The following is a 16,043-nucleotide window of genomic DNA, read 5'->3' as shown; positions in this document are numbered from 1 at the left end:
ACTTGGATTATTGCATTCCTACCAATCATAAAGATGAGGTGTTAAAAATGATGCAAATAGAGGATGAAAACTTAGAAGACTTGATTGAGAGGTTTAACTATAATTTGAAGAGAGCAAAGATGAACAATTTAGATGAAGAAACTTTGAAAGCTCTTTTGTTAAAGGCCATTAGAGATGAGTGGATAGATATCCTTAACATGATGGGGAAGGGAGATATCTCTCAACTTCCATTGAGTGACATAGGAGAACTGTGTGTTCATCTCTCAAGAGGGAAATCTAAAATAGGGAAAGGGCCGAGAGATCCTTCTCTTGTTAGAGAAAACAAATCTGCAACTGGTTCTGTAAGTAGGGTAGAAATTCGCAATATGCTTGATGAGTTTAAAACTGATATTATAGGGGGCCTTAGTGAGCAACTAGACACCCTTAAAATTCAAAACAAGCAGAAGACAGAGGCTGATGCTTTAGCCAATTTTTGTCCAAAATGCAAAGAGAAACATGCTCTAAGAGAATGTCATTTAGATTCAAAAATTGTAGAAACTTGTATGGTTTGTTCAGAATGTCATGAGACCAAGGGTTGTCCCTCCATCCCAGGTCTTAAGGTTGTCTTTCAAGAGGAAACAGTCCCAAATTCTGCAGAACCTCTTTGTTTTGTTGCAAGAAGACCTTGGCAGGGGCCACAAAATCATGGATTTAACAATCCAATGTATCTTAAACCCCAACCAAACTAGAATTCTTGGCAGCAACCTCGGCCTCAACCTCAATCTCAGTATCAATCTCAACTATGGGAACAAGGGGTACAAAATCCTTAAGGGAGATTTTCTAAATATTATCAATATCCTCCATCCTATCAAAATTATCTTCCCCGACAAAATTAGTAACAAAATTAGCAACCACAACTTCAAAATCAGAACCCTCAACTTTCATTTCCATTTCCACAACAACCTCCACAACAAAGTCAAAATCCTCAACTCTTGCTGCCATTTCAGCAAAAACCAAACCAGCTACCTGCCCAACCATTACCAAACCCCAATAATAAAAACCCTCAGAGTGCTTACATGGTAGAAGGACAACAATTTCCAACTTACATGATTACTCCTCTAGATCTTAATGATGTTCAACTTAGATCTGGTAAGAAATTAGAAAAAGAAAAACCTTCTATAGTTATTCAAGAATAAGATACCTATGAGGAAGACTCCCTAAAAGTCAACAAATTTTTTAAGGGAACATCCCTCCAAAACCAAAGCATTGAAAAAGAAAAACAAAAAGAATCAGTGAACACAACTCCTATTTTTAAGCATCCAACATCTACTTCTACACCTCCTTTTCCTGAGAGACTACAAATTGATAGAGGGGTAGAAAAACAGATCTTGTTGCCCAATTATGATTTTCTAGATGAATTGAAGAATCTCTGTATCAAAATTCCTTTGTTACAAGCCATTAGATAAATTCCAATTCTAGCCGGGACAATAAAGGAGTTGAGCATTAAAAGACGAAGAAGAAAACCAAGGGAAACAAAAAGAATTCACCTGGTAGGAAAGATAGTAGAAATAATGATGGGAAATATTTCCATGCAGAAATATGTGGATCTAGGAAGTCCAATTGTCAAGACACATATAAATGGAATTTAAATTCCAAATACATTGATTTACGTAGGGGCAGAAATAAACATTATGAGTAGACAAACTATTGAGTAGCTTAAACTTCCTAATCTTCTTTACACACCTACTTTACTGCAACTTGCAGATAGATCAGTAATCAAACCAGATGGTGTGTTAGAAGATATTTTAGTATCCTTATATTCTTTGGAATATCCTATTGATTTCATGATCTTAACTCCCAAGAATAATTTAGGAGGACACACACTCATATTAGGAAGACCTTGGATGGCAACAACCAATTCTTTTATTAGTTGTAGATCTGGTGACATGTATATTTCTGATGGTAATTCAGCAAATAAATTTACTTTGTATCCTCTAGCAAAAGAATTCATAGAAATAGATGAAAAGGAATGGATTGATGATGAAGATGATATTCAGCCTCTCTTTACTATGTCAGAAATTAGTGAAGATAGTCAAATTTTGAACACATCGGAAAATTCCGAAACATCTTCAGAATATGATCATGGACAATTTCAAGAAAAATATAATGTTGAATACTTGTCATCTAGGCAGATGTCTCTCTATTCTATGGAAGAATTTGGTAGTTCTACAATTCAGATTTTTCCAGGTAGGACACTGAACATAAACAAAAACTTGGAGAAACTACAACAAGAAGAGCTAGCCAAAACATTACAAAAACATTCTGCTACATTTTCATGGGAATACATCGACATGAAAGGTATTGATCCTAAGACTTGTATCCATCATATCTATATTGAGGAAAACAGTATACCAATCAGACAACCTCAGAGAAGAATGAATCCAAATCTTAAGGGAATTGTGAAAGAAGAGCTCCAAAAATTACTCAATGTAAACTTCATTTACCCAATTTCAGATAGCCAATGGGTTTCTCCTTTGGTAATTGTGCCCAAAAATAATGTTAAATGGAGGGTGTGCATTGATTACCAAGAATTGAATAAAGAAAACCCTAAAGATCACTTTACTTTACCCTTTATAGATCAAGTGTTAGATACATTAGCAGGAAAGAAGTATTTCTCATTCTTGGATGGTTTTAGTGGTTATAATCAAATTCAGGTAGCACCTGAGGATCAGGATAAAACCACATTTACTTGTCCATGGGGAACCTTTGCTTACTGAGTGCTTCCTTCTGGGTTATGTAATGCACCTGCAACATTCCAAATAGCGGTACTAGGAATTTTTTCTGATCTAATACATGATTGTGTAGAGGTATATATGGATGATTTTACAGTCTATGGAAACACATTTGAAGAAGCTTTGGAAAATTTGGAAAAAGTTCTTAAAAGATGTAAAGAAGCTAACCTTTCACTAAGCCATGAAAAATGTTTTATGATGTTTACAGAAGGTATTGTTTTAGGACATCACATTTCAAGAGATAGGATTAAAGTTGACAAATCTAAAGTTGAAGTCATCTCTAAGTTATCAATTCCGAATTGCCAAAAAGATGTTAGAAGTTTTCTAGGATTTACAGGATACTATAGAAAATTTGTATAAAACTTCACTAAAATAGCATCTCCACTCTTCAAATTTCTTACAAAAGATTGTGAATTCAAGTGGAATCTTGATTGCCAACTAGCATTTGAAACCTTGAAAGAAACAATATCTGAAGCACCCATTTTAAGAGGTCCAAATTGGAAACTTCCTTTCCATATTTCAAAAGATGCTTAAGATACAGCTCTAGGAGTTGTATTGGGAAAAAAATATTTGATTCCTTATGCCATTTACTATACAAGTAAGAATTTTATTCCCATTGAGTTGAGTTATACTGTGACTTAAAAGGAATTTTTAGTTGTTGTTCATGCAATTAATAAGTTCAGACATTATATAACAGGCTATGAAACCTTTGTTCATACAAATCACTCTGCAATTAGATATTTGATGAGTAAACCTATTACTAATGGCAGAGTTACAAGATGGGTTTTACTTTTGCAAGAATTCAACATTACTATGCTAGATATACTTAGAAAACAAAACACAGTTGCTGATTTCTTGTCCAGGATTCAGAATATCAAAGAAGACTCTCCAGTTGAAGATAAGTTTCTTGATGAATATCTTTTTGCAGTAATTACTCAAACTCCTTGGTTTGTAGATGTTGCTAATTACTTCGTTACAGGGAAGTTACCTTCACATTTCTTTCCTAGAGAGAGAAGAAAGATTATTTAATAAATTGCAAGATATTCATGGATCACTAACGAATTGTATAAAACACGGCCAAATCTTATGACCAGAAGGTGTGTAAGGGAAGATGAAATACCTGATATTCTGAAAGCATGTCATGATAAGCCGTGTGGTGGAAACTTTGCTGATAATATGACAGCTTATAAATTCCTTTCTTCAGGATATTATTGCCCATCCATCTTCAAAGATGCTAAAGAATATGTCAAGAGGTACGACAGTTGCCAAAGGGTAGGGAAACCTACTTTCTCGAATGAGATGCCATTACAAACTCAGGTACTTATCGAACCCTTTGAAAAATGGGCTTTAGACTTTATTGGACCAATTAATCCTCCATCTAAGTAGAAAAAGTATATATTGGTATGCATTGATTATGTCACAAAATGGGTAGAAGCTAAAGCATTACCTTTTGCTAATGAAAAATCTGTAGTTAATTTTCTTTTTGAGGACATCTTTATTCGCTTTAGTGTTCCAAGAGAAAATGTGACAAATCATGGATCTCAATTCACGTCCAACATGATGGAAAGGCTTATGGAGGAGTACAAGATCAAGCATAGGAAATATACTTCATATAATCCACAAGCAAATGGTCAAGTGGAGTCTAGAAATAAAGTGATTGAAGGAATCCTCACCAAGATTGTGCATATACATAGAAGAGATTGGACAGAAAGGCTTCCTGAAGCGTTATGGGCCTATAGAAATACATGGAGGAACACAATGGGACATACACCCTATGAACTTGTTTATGGGAATCAAGTCCTGTTCCCTATAGAGTTCCAAATTAGAACTTTCAAAATGGAAGTCCAATTGGGGATGGAATTATCAGAGGCTCAAAAGCATAAACTGGAGCAATTAAATGAAATTCATAAAATCAAACAAGAGGCAGTTCAAAGGACTGACATAGTCCAACAATAGAGGGCTAAATGGCATGAAAAATACATCAAGGACAAGAGGTTTCAAGAGGGAGATTGCGCATTGTGATTTGATTCAAAGTTTAAAGATTTTCAAGGAAAGTTTCAAAATCATTGGCTTGGGCCATATGAGATTGAATTTTTTTTTAGTAATGGAGCAGTGAGGATCAGAACAATAGATGAAAGTCAAACTCCTCTTCTTGTGAATCATCATAGATTGAAAATATATCAAAAACCAATCTCAAAGGAGGTGTTCATCAAGATATTCCAGAACAATTATGAAATGAAATTAGTGAAGAATCCTTCTTCTCCACCAACTTAGTCTTTATTTTTCCTATATAAAAAAAATATAAAAGAAAAATAAAATAAATAAATAAATTGTATAAAGTTGAAAACCAATCAGTGATTGGCATGCTTATATAGAAAATACAGGGTGAAAATCAGAAGTTTCTGACATCCTATATTTTCCATTTCCTTTCTGAAGAAGTGGTGACAAAAAGCCACAGTCACTCTGCATTTTTCAAAATTCATGGTCTCATCTCATTTCACTTTGTTTTTACAGTTTCACTTCACTTCATTTGCCATATTCCACCAATTTTTTTTGTCTTTTCCAACATTTCTTTCATCTCTATTTTCATTTATTATCTTGTCATATTTCCACTTAAACAATTATTTCATCCATTCATAAGCCATATTTTACTTTATGTTCTACATTCTACAGTTGTTTCTACGTTTTGCAACTGATTTCATTCTGTAGTTGATCTTGTTCTGCAGCTAATATGATTCTGCAGCAACAGTTTGATTATCAATCCAAGCACAAAGTGTCCAGTTCATAATAAAATCTTGTATGCAGGTAATTGAAGGAAAAAAAAACAACTTTGAAGACCAATCATGCCTAAAGTACATGTGGAGCAAACATCAAAATATTAGCAAGCGGAAGGTAAGGTTCCAAAGGTAAAATACAATTTTTTTTTTCCAAAAAGCAATTCAAAAACATAACCTTGTATAACATGTATGATCACATGTCTCCTTGATTAATCATTATGTGATTTGACCGCCACGATGTCTCTGCCATATCTTCCATCTTCAATGACAAACGGTCCAATGATTCCTTCATAACTGATCTTCGTTTTAAACTCCATAAACTTGTACTTAACCGGACTTCTACAGCTACACCTGTTAATAGTTAGATTAATGACATGACCTATCTATATATGACTCTTCAAACCCTGACTGTTCATTTATTACATGCCAACTCTTAAGTTTTTCTCTCATATTTACGCAGCCACTTTGTGCATACAGTCACTCTGTTTTCATATACTTTGTGCATACAGTCACTCTGTTTCCACACATTTTGTGTATACAACTTCTCTGTTTCCATATACTCCATAGATACAGTCGTTTTATTTCATATTCACAGTCATTCTGCTTCCATATACTCTGTCATCTCGTTTCCATATCCACAGTCATTTTTTTCTATATACCCAGTTGCTCCATTTTCATATACATAGTCCTCTTTACACAATCATTCCATTTCTTAGACAGTGAGAGTAGTTTTGAAGAGTAGTCGAGAACAGAGGTTATGGGGCTTATTGTTAGAACTGAACCTGTAGGGGTGAAATACATGGAGGGTTATCCACAATTGAAGGTAATGTTATAGAAGGTTAGTTGGCTGTATTTTATTGAAAAATTCAACGATTACCACAAAGAAATCACTAAATCCTTTACAATATCCTTTGATGGTACCGAAATTGGGGACAACAAATTTGCAGTTACCAAGTCTTTCATAGCTAAAGCGACAAAACTCCCAAGGCTAGGAGAAAGGTGGTTTAAGAACAAAGAGTTTCATGATGAATCTTGGAAGGTAATTCTTAAAAATCTAGGTATGGATATTTCAATATTTAGAAAATGGATTCCAATTCCTTCACTCAAAAACAAATGGAGTAGCATGTTGTTAATACTGCAAAAGTTTATTACATGTGAAGGGAGGTTTGGATCTATGTATGTGTATCATATACGATTGTTAATGAATTTTCGAGAGAATGGAACCCTCAATCTTCCATTTTTCCTTTTGAATAGTCTGAGAAGAATGGCAACCAAAGTTCAAAAGAAAGTTGAATCAATAGAAACTACTCTATATAACCATGGACTAGTGAAGATTTTAGTTGAATTTCATTTAACAAGTGTAGGGGATACATGGGAGGACTTCTTGGTAAGGAATTTCTTCCATGATGCTCCAGATTTGTTTGATGGAAGTCATGTTAAGATAAGTAGGAGAAAGAAGACCAATCTCACCATTCAAAACACCCCTGAAACTTTAGCACAAAAAAATGATGAAGAACCAATCTTTGAGAAATTAACAAAGAGCAGAAAGTAGACTAAGCAGAGGAGAAAAATAAAAGAAAAGGTTGAGGAAATCCACAATGATATTCCTGAACCTTCATCACCTAGAGAGGATGAACAACTACTTTTCAAAAGACTAACTAAGATCAACTAATAGATCAAGAAAGATAAAGAGAAAGGAAAGAGGAAAAAGGATACAAAAGAAGAAACTATAGGCTTCCAAAACTTGAAGAGGAGTTCTTGACTCCGAGGCAAAGTGAAGAAGGTGAAATCAAAAGAGGCCCAGTTTATAAATTTAGAGGAAGAAACTCCAACTCAATCCCCTGATAGTATTCCATATGAGGAAAGTCCACAGAACTCTCCTCCACAAAACTTTGGAGGCAACCCAAGTAGAGCCTCTCCTAGCATTGATCCAATACAACAGAAAATATATGACTACATAAAGTCATTAGAGAAAAAGAGTACATCATTAGACCGAGGAACTTCAGCTAATCCAAAGCAGCCTTCCACCTGACAAGAAACTCTAACTAGCTCTCTCAAACAGGAGATCTATGAGCTAGAAATTCTAAATAGGCACATCCAAAGAGAAAATGAAGCCTTAAAGGATTAAAATAAGCTGGATAGGGATATTCATGACAACACTATGATTTACTTGGGTTTATGGCAAAGGAAGAACAAGAAACTAAAAAGGAAGAATAAGCAGCTGAACAAGGCACTTATTAACCTCAAGTACAGATTTCTCATGAGGAATCCAAGGATGGCAGTTGGTGCAAACAAAAGCAGGAAGAGGAAGTTGGATCTGTTGGCTGAAGTATCAGAACAAATGTAGTAGGAGGAGGAAGTTCACAATTTTGATTGCATGGCGACATGCAATAGTCTTACAGTGGGGGTATGTTGAGCCTCAAAACTGCACTTGCCTTAGCAACTTTTCTCATCCCTTCTTCTTTGTTTTTTTCATGAAGAAATGCAGTCCTATCATCAATAGCCATTATACATTTCCTTAAGGAGAACATTTTAGTGATTTACATGTTATACTTTTATGTTTGCTGTTTGAATAAGTTTTTGTCTTTTAGCTATGGAACGCAACCTATTCTGCAGCTAATTGGTTGTTCTGCAACTACTTCCATGCTTTTACAGGTTCCAGGTGTCAGAAGGAGAAAGTAATTACATGGGAAGCTTGGAAGACATCACGACATGGATCATGTCCAATTCACCTAGCCCAGGCCGACAAGGAAGACTCCGGTCAAAGGAGAAGTTAAACGTAGAGACGTAAGGCAAACAAGACTCTGTTTTGTACACGTTTCACAATGATGGGATCTGAAACAACTTCCTGAACCCACAGACTTCAACAACCATCTGTGAAAACTGAATCCAATAGCCATTACCTTATATTTATGTCTCTAGCAACTGAGGAAGAGAATTTTGTGTGCCTGTTTGCTACGTGTTTTTGACTGTAGCTTATTTTTCTCCATAAAACAGTTTTATAATTTCTCTATAAATACCTGTGTGAAAAATGCAAAACCAGTTCTAATTTGGCTGATGTATTAAGCTCAGACTATTTTTCTGTAATTTTGAAAACTCATTATTGTGTTTTTCTAATATGAAAACCGCAAGTTTCTGTTGGAAATAATACTGAGAAGGGGGGGGGGGGTGAATCAGTATTATGACATTAATAAAACTTTTTCATTTCCATAATCAGATTCATATATGCTACTTCCACAACTTTTTATGATTAATTTAATTGATCTTCAATGAGTCATTAGAACATTATCAACCATATTATCAGATAACAGATGCAGTAATAGAGAATAGATCATCACACATAAGGCACACACATGAACACCATGATATAAGGTAGAAACCCAATGTGGGAGAAAAACCACCTGCTGCAAGTCATCTCAATCTTCTTCTTAATAAGAAAATCCTTTTACAATATTTGTACTGGTGCAGTCTTATACCAGTATGGGAGCTTCAACCCCCTTTGCTCTTGTACTAGCCGATTCATTTACTAGTACGCAGGCTACTACCTGCTACAATGCTCCAAAGATTTCCCTTAGCTCTTGTACTAGCTTAGATACTAGTACGTAGGCGCCGACATACAATCTTTTCTCCTCCAGGTACCACGTTTCATCAATTTTCATACTGGATACACTGAAGCAAAACACATAATCTGAAAGGCCACATTTCATCCAATTTCCATACTGGACCCAACAACAACATTGAAGCTCATAATCAAACAACCTTCTGAAACACCCAATCACCAGATCAATACATATACAATGAGAGTCATCAATCAGATCTAGTCCATCAGATCATTAAGAACCTGATCCATCAATTCTGAATCTAATCATAATCATTCACTCAATCACTGTTGTTATCAGAACATAATACCAGAAACCAGACATCACTTCAAAACCCATAACACAGCAATGATAAACATGAACAGCTAAATTGATTTCAAGAGAAGTACGCAGCTTCACCCATGTAATGCCTGCGTACAGTACGCACTGTTCTGAACTGTGCACCTACGTACTCACGCACTGTGCCAAATAGACTTCCTGCGTACCTCCGCAACTGCAGCGCTTCTGCTCCTGCGTACCGACGCACCTGCAGCGCTTCTGCGCCTGCGTACCGGCGCACCTGCAGCGCTTCTGAGCCTGTGTACCGGCGCACTTTTCTTTCACTGTACCTGCGTACCTTCGGGCATAAATGATTTCAAGACTTCAAGAATAACCCAGACAGTCAGATCTAAAGATCTGATCATGCGCCGAAGAGATCTCAGTCCATCAATAGATTCGCCTTCTTTAGATCTAGACCAAATCTAGCCCTCATAAGATATTCAACCAAAGACATACTTAAGCCAAATTATCTCCTTTGCTTTATATAGGCAAGCTCCTCCTAAAATAATGGAACAATACCACGAGCCGACACCATAATAACCAAATACCGTCGGCTAAATACCAAGAGTAAAACATAAGAAAACCCCACATGTGAATTTCTTTGCCTTGAAATGTGTGCACTAGGGGTACGCACCTCCTGAACGGCTGGCCTGCGTATCTGGACGTGGTCCCTGCACGATGTACCTGCGAGTACGCACCTTCTGAACTGATTTCCTGCGTACTTCTTAATTTTCAACATATTGAGAGCCTTGCCACGGGAGTTGCCATCAAGTACAACATCTGTAACATATAGCCATACCAGAAACATAATGCCAACAATCTCCCCCTTTGGACTTGATGGCAAAGCTTACTAAGAACTTGCCATTTGATTCCTTTGAGCTATCCTGCATCTATGTATTATGTCACATCTAATATCTCTTCTGTAGATTCATCTGAATGTATATAAGTGAGATGATATTCTATGAAAGGGTTGCCATCAAGTACAACACATGCATCATAATGCCAACAATCTCCGCCTTTGGACTTGATGGCAACAACACCAATTCACTCTCCCCCTTTGACATCAAGGGCAAAGCGGTATGCTCCCCCTAAGAACATGCTCCCCTTGACTATAAACCAGATCTGCTGAAGTCTCTGAATGAGCTCCCCCTTTGTATATGTCATGGTGCTTCAATCTGATAATGGTCTTTCTGAGAACAAGCTGAGATGTTTGCTCTGCTATATAGTGCTGTTCATGCTCAAGCTCCCCCTGACTGTAAGCAAGGTCTGCAAAAAGATGTTCTACAAGAAGAACATGACTTTATATATCATAAATGACCTTCCTATCACCAAAAGACTCAATACATACATCCATCACCCATCACAATAAGGATCATCCATCCAACCAAGTGGGAATATATCAGAAATATGAAAACCAAATACATTACATCTTCATCCCATGCATAGTGGGGGGACATAGGCCGTTACATGACCTGAAGAGATGACTACAATAGATAGACCATTACAACGTGAGTCTTGCTATGACCTTTACATCAAACATCTAAAGATCATGACAAACATCATCAACAACACTGTATAATCTGCTCCATAGTATCTGTCAACATCAAGGACTTCTGCATCAACTCATAACCATCCAGATCTACATGAATCAAGAGCCATCAAATGAAAGCATCTGCATCAATCAACATATGTATGAATAATCATCCCTGTATCCAGCCAACAATCTTCATCCATTTGTGCCAAGAAAGAAATCATGCATCATGCACATGTCAACAGCAGAATATGATTGACTCATCATCATCATGTCTCCAACAATGCAAATTTGAATAATCATCCACGAAATCAGCCAACCTCATCCATATATGTGCCAAGAACAATAAAGACTCCATGCAAGCATCATTAGAGAATCAACCATAAATCTGATCATGTGACCAACTCATAACCATAGCAAGATGAATCATAAGCATTGTCACCAAGGACCATAATGCCAACAATGCATTCAGGACATATGCTCCCCCTGAACCAGTGCCATCTGTCAAATCTGATCATGCATATCAATAAGAAGAATCAGCCAATAAATGCCTTAAGACAGGTACGCACTTCATCTTCTGCTCCCCTGCGTACACCCGCATATATCCTTCTGCTGCACTGCGTATATACGCAGACAGTCTTCTATTACAGAGCATACCCACGCACCTGTTCCATCAGTTGCGCCACGTACTGCACACACCTTTTATTTTATCGCGCCGCGTACTTTTCTGTAAGTACGCAGGGTATCCTCTATCACGCTGCGTACCGAACGCACTCTTTGCTTCTATCGCGCCGCGTACTCCTCTGTAAGTCCGCACCTCTTTTTCTGTTTCTCCGCATCCATTCGCATGTCCTCTTCTGATAAGCCGCGTACCTCCGCATAGGGACTGTGCCTTCACTTGCGTACATCTGCACCCAGTCTTACGCTCTGCTGCGTACGCCCGCACTTTCACAGTTGATGATATGCGTACTTCTAATTAGGGCCAAATTAACAGTCCTCTTTTGTGCCACTGACAGTCAGATTCCCAGATCTGATAGATTCATTTCCCACTTCACTTGCCTACTGCCTTCAAACAAGCATATACGCGATTGTGCAGTATCCAACTCGCGTATATATGCGACTTGCCTTTATGAAGTTTGCATATGAGATTCAGGAACCTGAAGTTTTGTACTTTCAGCTTCCTCTAATTCTGGTATGTCTGTACATTGTGCTGTGCCATCCTTTTCTGACTGTACTTCCTTTTTCCTCCATATCTTCAAGCGTGATGATGACATTTTCTCCTTTTGATATGGTGCCCACACTTTGTTCCTGCATTCCTTAGCTATATGTCCAGGCTTGTTACATGCATAACATCTTACATGTTTCATATTCCTCCTGTAACAATCAGCAGCTTTGTGACCAAACGTATTGCAAGCAAAGCAATATCCATAAAAATACCTTGATTGAGATGACTTGTCTACATAATGGTCTTGAACTCTTCTTCTTCTACATCTAGCTGCAACATGTCCAAGATTATGACATACATAACATTCAACATTATTCATAGGAGGAGTAAAGGATTTTCTTTGAGGAATCTCTTTCCTTGGTTGATGATGAGATTGATCTTTCATTTCTTCATTGATCACTTTAGATTTCTCTTTAGAATTCCTTGCCTCACCTTGTGAACTAGATTCACCTTCAACAGATTCATGGAAACCAAGACCAGTCTTTATAGCAGGGGACCTTTGACTACTAAGAATATCATCCAATACTTTAGAGCTATCTTGAAATCGTAAAAGCTTATCCTTTTCTTCTAGTTTACCTTTCAAGATATTTACCTCAACCTGAAGCTGTTCTTCCTTTTCAAGAGATTTCTTTTTCAAAACTTCTTCAGCTTTCCTTCCTTCTTCCATTTGTTCCCTTAGTTTGAGAATCTCCTTTTCTTGTTCTTCATTCAGATCCTGCTACATTTGACGAACTCGGAAGGCACATTCTAGTTGAGATTTTAAGCTGGTGACTTCGTTTTCTTGTTTTTCAATAGCTTGGAGTAGATATGTATTCTGCTTCTTTGATTCTTCAAGATCTCCTTTTAGTGAGAGGATTGTAGCTTCAAGATTTTCATAATAACTGGATCGATCTCTGAGCTCCTTGATTGTTGTGTTCTTTTCAATTATTTCATCTCTTAGAGATGTTGCTTCATCCTGCAACTTTTGATACCTTTCCTTGCATAACTTGAGGGCACCACTCTTTACGTCAAAACGTTTTTCTTGTTCAATAATTTTGTTTGTCAGCTTGTTAAATTTTGCCTCTATTTGACATCTTTCTTGCTCACCCATAAGAGCAAGTTCAGTAGTCTCACTATCACTTTCATCTCTTTCACAAGGAAATATAGCTGGAACATCAGAGGATAACACATTCATACCTGATAATGATTCTGAATCTGATTCTGAATCTGAAGAGCTTCTTATGCCTAATCCCCAATCGATTCTTCCACTGTCATAGTTCTTCTGAGATGACTTCTTTTTCTTATGAGCTTTCTTCTTAAGATTCTTTCCCATTGTTCCACGGATCTCCTTCAAGCGATCAAGATTCTATCAAAGGACCTGCTCTGATACCAATTGTTGGAAATAATACTGAGAAGGGGGGGGTGAATCTGTATTATGACATTAATAAAACTTTTTCATTTCCATAATCAGATTCATATATGCTACTTCCACAACTTCTTATGATTAAGTTAATTGATCTTCAATGAGTCATTAGAACATTATCAACTATATTATCAGATAACAGATGCAGTAGTAGAGAATAGATCATCACACATAAGGCACACACATGAACACCATGATATAAGGTGGAAACCCAATGCGGGAGAAAAACCACCTGCTGCAAGTCATCTCAATCTTCTTCTTAATAAGAAAATCCTTTTATAATATTTGTACTGGTGTAGTCTTATACCAGTACGGGAGCTACAACCCCCTTTTCTCTTGTACTAGCCGATTCATTTACTAGTACGCAGGCTACTACCTGCTATAATGCTCCAAAGATTTCCCTTAGCTCTTGTACTAGCTTAGATACTAGTACGTAGGCACCGACCTACAATCTTTTCTCCTCCAGGTACCACGTTTCATCAATTTTCATACTGGATACACTGAAGCACAACACATAATCTGAAAGGCCACATTTCATCCAATTTCCATACTGGACCCAACAACAACATTGAAGCTCATAATCAAACAACCTTCTGAAACACCCAATCACCAGATCAATACATATACAATGAGAGTCATCAATCAGATCTAGTCCATCAGATCATTAAGAACTTGATCCATCAATTCTGAAGCTAATCATAATCATTCACTCAATCACTGCTGTTATCAGAACATAATACCAGAAACCAGACATCACTTCAAAACCCATAACACAACAATGATAAACATGAACAGCTAAATTGATTTCAAGAGAAGTACGCAGCTTCACCCATGTAATGCCTGCGTACAGTACGCACTGTTCTGAACTGTGCACCTGCGTACCCACGCACTGTGCCAAATAGACTTCCTGCGTACCTCCACAACTGCAGCGCTTCTGCGCCTGCGTACCGACGCACCTGCATCACTTCTGCGCCTGCGTACCAGCGCACCTGCAGCACTTCTGAGCCTGAGTATCGGCGCACTTTTCTTTCGCTGTACCTGCGTACCTTCAGGCATAAATGATTTCAAGACTTCAAGAATAACCCAGACAGTCAGATCTAAAGATCTGATCATGCACCGAAGAGATCTCAGTCCATCAGTAGATTCGCCTTCTTTAGATCTAGACCAGATCTAGCCCTCATAATATATTCAACCAAAGACATACTTAAGCCAAATGATCTCCTTTGCTTTATATAGGCAAGCTCCTCCTAAAATCATGGAACAATACCACGAGCCGACACCATAATAACCAAATACCATCGGCTAAATACCAAGAGTAAAACATAAGAAAACCCCACATGTGAATTTCTTTGCCTTGAAATGTGTGCACTGGGGGTACGCACCTCCTGAACGGCTGGCCTGCGTATCTAGACGCGGTCCCTGCACGGTGTACCTGCGGGTACGCACCTTCTGAACTGATTTCCTGCGTACTTCTTAATTTTCAACATATTGAGAGCCTTGCCACGGGAGTTGCCATCAAGTACAACATCTGTAACATATAGCCATACCAGAACATAATGCCAACAGTTTCATTGATATCTGAAAGCGTTTTTTTGTTGTTTTGATTAAGTACACATAACCTGAGTAGCTACAGAGGGCCCCTATGCTGATTAAGGTTTCATTTCATCGTGTTTTGTCTTTCATAGTTAAACTATAAATTCATCATTTCTTCCATAATGTTGATAACCATTTACTAACCTTGTTTATAATGTAGTCTTTATCATTTTCTTAGTAACACATAATAGCTTCTTTCAGTGTAGAATAGTTCTTTTTGCTTAATTTCTTTCTAGTTTCTTATCAGTAGTTAGAAGTTGAATTTAGTAGTGTAGAGTAGTTTGTTTTATTTTCCATTTCATTAGTCTTTAGGTTTACAATTAAACTAATCAGTGCCATTTCATTACTAGTTTAGTGACTCATGGTGTAGGTGAATGTTTCTAAAAATCCCTTCTAGTAGATGATTCATCTTAAACTAAGTGGTTGAATACTTCATTTATGCAAATATGTCTTTTCTGTGTTTTTACATTTATCTTCTCTTAGAATAATGAAGTATAGAATTCCTAAAAATGTCATCCCAAGGAGGTTTGTCTTCCAAAATTGAGAGGCAGAGTAACTAAGTATTTCATTTATTTTTGTTGCAATTTCACTTTCAGTTTTTCACTAAGTTTTGTTTTTGCAATAGACTAAAAAATAGTTGTAATCTCACTTTCAGTTTTAGTATTTCATTTTAGTTTTCTTTCCATAATAGATAGTTGCAATTTCACTTTCAACTTTAGTATTTCATTTAGTCTTGTTTCTATAATTGATTAGACAGTAGTTGCAATTTCACTTTTAAGTTCTTTACTTCATGATTTGGAAACAATGATAAAAGCAGAAATAGAAAC

Source organism: Pinus tabuliformis, chromosome 1_1, assembly GCF_031772625.1.
Source record: "Pinus tabuliformis cultivar Carrire ecotype Pingquan chromosome 1_1, CPIR1, whole genome shotgun sequence".
Lineage (NCBI taxonomy): Eukaryota > Viridiplantae > Streptophyta > Pinopsida > Pinales > Pinaceae > Pinus > Pinus tabuliformis.
This window is presented reverse-complemented; position numbering follows the sequence as displayed.